This window comes from Bufo gargarizans, chromosome 1 (genome assembly GCF_014858855.1).
Source record: "Bufo gargarizans isolate SCDJY-AF-19 chromosome 1, ASM1485885v1, whole genome shotgun sequence".
NCBI lineage: Eukaryota > Metazoa > Chordata > Amphibia > Anura > Bufonidae > Bufo > Bufo gargarizans.
In genome coordinates, this window is record NC_058080.1 from 68788965 (window position 1) to 68796176 (window position 7212).

The window sequence follows — 7212 nt, forward strand, 5'->3', positions numbered from 1 at the left end:
ACAGACACCTAACACTATCTGGCTATCTATTTAGGTACCGTATTACACTAATACAGGCACAGCAGTAACCACAGATTTATCTGAATATAAATTGTAGGCCTAGTATTTAGGCCCTGGATGACCGGTATACGTTTACGGACAGAATCAGACTTGGAAATGCACAGTAGCGTGTGAAGTTATTGAGAATGACCCTAGCCGCACCTTCAATTTAATATACCCTTTTATGGATAGATTTAAAGTTGGCCTGATACAGCAGAAACCACTAATTTAGGGAATTGCTAAGTTGGGAATTGTATTTCAACCCAGAACAAAAATATATCCTTTGCCAGACAGCAGACAGTATTACAATTGGCTAGCCACAGCTGAAACACCAGATTTAGGGTACTGCTATTTTGGCAATTGTATTTCACCCCTCAATAAAATAGCAAGCACAGCCAAGCCCCTGATGTAGGATATAGCAAAAAAATAACTACACTATTGATGGTTAAATGGACTTGGTGGCAGCTTGTGCTGGTGCACCACAAGACACAAAATGGCCACCGATCACCCCAGAAAAAAGTGACATAAAAACGCTCTGGGCAGCCTAAAAACAATGAGCAATTAAATAGCAGCAGTTAAATGATCCACAGCTGCAGATCGATCTCTGAATGAAGTCTTTTGGAGGAGTTAATCACTGCCTAATCTCGCCCTAACGTCGCAGCTGCAACCTCTCCCTATACTGATCAGAGCAGAGTGACGTGCGGCGCTACGTGACTCCAGCTTAAATAGAGGCTGGGTCACATGCTGCACTGGCCAATCACAGCCATGCCAATAGTAGGCATGGCTGTAATGGCCTCTTGGGGCAAGTAGTATGACGCTTGTTGATTGGCTGCCTTTCAAAAAGAGCCAGGAAAGCGACGAACACCGAACCCAAACTTTTACAAAAATGTTCGGGTACGTGTCACGGACACCCCAAAATTCGGTACGAACCCGAACTATACAGTTCGGGTTCGCTCATCCCTAATCACCACAGGCCAGCCCTATAAAGCCGACCCAAATAATGATACCTCAGGCCATATTTCAGACCCCTTTAATACTCACCTATTCTCTCTCCCGCATCTTCTGCACGACATACACAAGTTCCTGAGGCTAGCCAGAAAGTCATCTGCAGTGCCAAGCGAAGCCTGCAGAAGAGGGGCTGGAGCAAGGAAAGATGAGTAATATCAGCCATTACCTATTGGATTAGTACTCCTCTAGATACCGGCCATTCAAAAGGAAATAGAACCTGCCACCCTTGTATTTGCAGGACCAGTGCTCAGCTAGTCACATGAAATGATTGCTGAGTTGTCACAGCCACTCCTCTTATCAGCAATAATCCTTATTCAAACATCAGTAAGCAGGGGTGTAATGATCGCGGTCGCAGAGGGTGTAATGGGAGCGCTCTAAAGGGGTCCGGAGTGAAGTACAGTGACAATGCTGGGCCCAGTCAGAGCGCTCTTCAAACATGTATAATATGCGCCCCGGGGCGCAGAGGCAAGGGGGGGGGGGGGGCGTGTGCACTCACCCGGCAGTTCTAGTCACTGCCGGGCTGTTGTCTTCAGAATGAAGCAGGAAGCCCTCTGCTTTACTTTTCTTCTGAACTCCGGCACTCCCCCTGCAGGCCGAACATGGCGCTGCTGAATGTGGGAGGAGCACTGAAAGCCCGGGAATCAGCCTCCAGCACAGCCAGCAGTGCCATGTGAGCAAGGGAGCACATCAGGGAAAAAGATAAGTATGTGTTTTTAAGGAGACGGTTGCGTAAAATCAAAATGGAAAAAAAACGGATCCGTCACTATTGACTTTCAATGTATTTAGTGAGGGATCCGTTTTGATTTCACACAACCGCATCCTAACGGAACGGATGGATCCTGATGTGCAAAATCAAAACGCATCGGTTTCGTGTTCGGTCACAAAACAGAATACCGGCGGAACAGAAGACATCCTGATGCACAGGATGATTAAATGGAAACTGGTTTTTTTTCCGGTATTGAGATCCTCTGCCAGATCTCAGTATCGGAAAACACTGCAAGTAGCCTAAGGTTATACTGTCGGTGGTAACTATTAGATATATTTGCTAGTTAATTTAAAAAAAAAAAAAAATATTTATTTAAAAATCAGCCAATAAAATAGCAGCCGCATCACATTAACCCTGCAGACACTGTCAACAAGTTCAGATATAAAACCAGAAAGGAAAAGAAAGCGGAGCGACATAGGCGATTTTCACACAGCTGATCCATTGTTAAATTTCTGTTACAAAAAATCAGACATTCTTCTGAATGGAGTTGTTTTGGAAGCAAACACATGGGTTTCTTCAACGTCCATGCATAGGACAGTCACAAACATTTCTGTACAAAATCTCCCCCATGTGTGAATTCTGGATTTATATAACTAGAGTTTAAAGTAATTACCCAGTCCAAATTATTATTTTTTTAAATGCTTAAAAGCAATATACAACTCAAGGATCCCCCACCACGCTCTGCTTTTTCAGTCAGTTTTTCACGGATCCGTTGTTCCGTTTTTTTTTTTTGTTTCCGTATGGCATATACAGTAATTACATAGAAAAATTGGGCTGGGCATAAAATTTTCAATAGATGGTTCCCCAAAAACAGAACGGATACGGAAGACATACGGATGCATTTCCGTAGGTGTTCCTTTTTTTTGTGGACCCATTGACTTGAATGGAGCCATGGAACGTTATTTGCGGGCAATAATAGGACATGTTCTATCTTTTAACGGATCGGAAATACGGAATGCATACGGAGTACATTGTTTTGTTTTTTTTGCGGAACCATTGAAATGAATGGTTCCATATACGGAATGCCAAAAACGGCCCGTAAATGAAAAAAAAAAAACTCAAAAAACTGTCGTGTGAAAGAGGCCTAATGGTGAGGTCCCGACACAGAGGCAGTGTTGTGGCGGTGAAGCACCGCACACTGTTATTGCTAGTGCCAGAAAGGACTTGTAAACAGTAGAGAATTGCGGCAGTCTCTATTGTCTGCAATTATGTATTTATAAAGTTCATGATCCAGTTCCTTCATAGGAAATTTACAGTAATCACATTTGTGAGATATAGCGACGGGACGTTTCGGCCAGTGAAGGCCTTTCTCAGCGGTCTATTATCATGTGGTGGCTGCCTGTCTGGGATGGCGCTGGATCACATCCGGTCGCTATATCTCACAAAATGATTGCTGTGGGTCAGGCTCTTAAGAGCCCCAAAAAAGTTTACTGCACGAGTTTAATTTGGCCATTTGTGACCCCTAAAGAGAAAAGGTGGCATTGCAGTCATTCAAATGTATACAGTAGATGCACATGTAATATATGGAGAGATCAGGTTCGCTAGCTAGAGCAGCTGTCTGATAGAGGGGGGTCATAGAGGCTGCAAAATATACGGATGACGTCCGCGTGCATTCCGTATTTTGCGGAACGGAACAGCTGTTCCCTAATAGAACAGTCCTATCCTTGTCTGTAATGCGGCCAATAATAGTACAGTGTATTTTTTTGCGTAACGAACAATGAATGCAGACTTTAATTTTTTTTTTGCGGACCCATTAGAATGAATGCTTCCCCATACGGTCTGCAAAAAAACGGAAATGACACGGAAAGAAAATACGTTTGTGTGCATGAGCCCTAATGACCACACGACCCTAAGGGAGCATAGGAAAAGAGTCTGTCAAGATGCCGGGATCCTGCTGTGATCTGGAGCACTGCATCACCGCAGCATGCGAGGGTCTCTTCAGTCCCTGCCGGGATTAATGGCGCAAGTCACAGGAGATGAAAAGACCCGCACATGCTGTGTAGATACAGCACTCAAGAAGAAATGTTAAAAATTGATGACAAATTAATATATTTTTTTTTTATCAATATCATCTGCAACTAAAAAGGCAAAATAATCAAATTTGGCTACTTTACTGCGTTTTTGCTGGATCCGTCGTGGATCAGCAAAAACGCTTCGGTTACGGATAATACAACCGGCTGCATCCATTATGAACGTATCCGGTTGTATTATTTTTAACATTGCCAAGACTGATCCGTCTCTAAAAACATTCTAAGTCAATGGGCGCCGGATACATTTTCTTTTGTGTCTGAGAAAACGGATCCGTCCCCATTGACTTACAATGTGAGTCGTGACAGATCCGTCTTGCTCCGCACCACATTGAGGATAGAAAAACGCTGCTTGAGCGATGGGGACACAACCAAACGGAACGCATTCTGGTGAATTCCGTTCCCTTCAGTTTTGTCCCCATTGACAATGAATGGGGACAAAACGTAAACGTTTCTCTCTCCCCTCCCCCCCCCCCCACGATGGATCTCAATAGCAGAAAGGGAATGCGCAGGAGAGAAAGTAGCCTTACCTGCATCAGTCCTAAGAACACAAGGCTTCTTTTATTACGGCACTAGACACTTATTGATTTTCTCCTGAGATGGATACCAATTTTATAATATAGCAAAACAGTAAATAAATGTCCACAAGAACGAAACAAAACCACAGCAGAAAGACTGAGAAATTTTAATTTTCAGTATAAGGCATCATTTCATGGAAATTCAATGAAGACCATTTCTAATGAGTAGGTGACACCAGGATAGTGAACTGTATATAAGTGCAAACTGCTAAATAACCATCAACCCATCTACATAAACATCATCACAATTAAGGCAGCCGATAAACAAGCCATAGTCTTCAGGTTTCAACTGATCGGACAAGCTATTAACCCACTACGTACCCAAAGTGCTCTGTAGCTAACTTAATGCTGGCAAGATTATAGCGTTTACACTAAAAGTTCCTTCAAAGCGCCTCTTCCAATGATGTTTTATAAAAATCTGATTAATAAAACATTGAGACATAAAGATACTATTGCCCCTTCCCTACCTGGAGCTGAAGATCGTAGTAACCTATAACCAGGGCCTTCTTACACCAGATGCTCCATGTAGGACTAGCCCTATCCCTCCTAGCAACCAGTCTGCCTCATTTTGCAATAGTAATCAGATTTTTGTGATCAGATTATACACATTTATTCATTTTTAAATCACTGAGGACTATTTATAGAAATAAATGTTGTACTACCCAGTGCTACACTGATTTTCAGCAAATCTGAGACTAGTTGCTAAAGTCACACGGTCACCATGTCATAGACTGTAGTTGATAGGTAGTACAACCCAAGCAATCGACCTGCCTCTGATCATTCAGCTGATACATTTGTAGCAAGGGTGCATTCACACTGTGTTTGCAGTGCTAGACTGGCATAAAGGGCCAAGAATTGTCCTGGCAAATACATCAAATGACCCGGATGATGAAGGCCAAAAAGTGTCCTTTTGCCCTTTGTCTGGCCGTTATACGCGAGTCCACTTTTTTTTTTTTGCAGAATACCCATACCGCCTATGGGCATATGTCGGAGGTACACACAGAGAAATCCTTCCAATGTATCCGCACAAACACATTATGAATGCACTCATGGCAGCTCTTCAGAAGTCAATTCAATAGTACAGTTAGATGGATCACATGCATCTAAACCATAAAAAGACCAGTTATAGTGTTCTTGACTGCTTTTTAAAAAGGTAAGTACGCTTATGCAACCAATTTTACATTGCTCCATTGCATTGAGAGAGAAAAACAAAAAACACTATACAAATAGCCTTGATTGAAAATATACCATATGCCGCTATGGTTACAAATAAATAAACCCTGTGTAGTCTAACCAAGCAGTTAATATCTTGCACATTTGCCCCTCCATTGAAAGGAGTTGTCCTATGTAAAATATTCTCGTTTTTAAACCAGCACCTGCATCTGAATACTTTTGTAATTGCATGTAATTAAACATTTAGCACAGTCACAGAGTTATTCAATAAAATGTATCTGTATAGCGCCACCTGCTGTTAGTTTTTTTCTTATTTCTTTGTCCTGCTCACTGAGATGGCCACACATGCTCAGTTTCATCCTTCAACTGCCTCCTGAGCTGTGATAGGGAGAGCTGAGACACGCCCTCTGAGCTGTGATAGGTAGAGCTGAGACACGCCCCTTAGCTGCAGCAGAAAAGACACTCCCCTTGAGTTGCCAGCTTGATATAAATCTAGCAGCGCAATGAATGGGGAGATCTCTGGATCCATGTGAGGTACAGACTGGTTCTAGCTTTGTTAGAAAGAGTGTCATGTATTATATGATGTCTTATATTCATTTTTTTACATTAGTCATGGGATAACCCCTTTAACCTAGTCACTAGAAGAGGCGCCTGAGTGAGCAAGGTAACACACAACAGTGGGATCAGTACTACATAGATGTAGTCTGTAACCATAGAATCACATAGGTCTACACTGGAGCTGTATACTCAAACGTAGTAGTGTTTTTAATCAAAATTACAGGCTTGCTTCATTTTTACTTATTTTTTTTATTACCCTTTAATGTTCTTAACATAGACAATAGATGGCAATACAGTGTATTGGAAAAGAGGACATAGGATCAGGAAGGACACCATAATTACCGGTAGCTACTTTATTGCTGCTTGTATGTAATGATAGTGGTTATCAAATACTATGTTGTATTCCCTATACAGGAAACCTATTTAAAGGGACGCTCAACCTTTACTTAAAGGGGTTTACCAAGATTTTTTTTTTAAACCGATGACTTATCCTCTGGATATCTGATCGGTGGGGGTCCGACACTTGGGACCCCCACCAATCAGCTGTTTGAGAAGGCACCGGGCTCACTGTAGCAGCCTTCTCACAGCTTAGTCTAGGCCAGGGATGCTAAACCTGCGGCCCCTCCAGCTGTTGTACAACTACCACCATGCCCTTCTGTAGGCTGATAGCTGTCCGGGAATGATGGGAGTTGTAGTTTTCCAATAGCTGGAGGGCCGCAGGTTGAGCATGCCTGGTCTAAGCCATGTAACGTCACGTTCATCGGTCACGTGGCCTAGGCGCAGCTACATCACGCTGCAATACCATGCGCAGCCGCTATACAATGTACGGCGTAGTACTTGGTGAGAAGAGAGAAGACAGTGGCAGTACTGCGAGCGCCGGTGCCTTCTGAAATAACTGATCGTCGGGGGTCCTGCGTGTCGGACCGCCCACCGATCAGATACTGACGACCTATTCAGTTGATAAATCTCAGAAATTCCTCTTTAATAATAGTTTTATAGTCAGCAAATAAACCTGGCAAACTCATCATACTGTATATCTTTGCTGTATTTTTGGCTGTTTTTA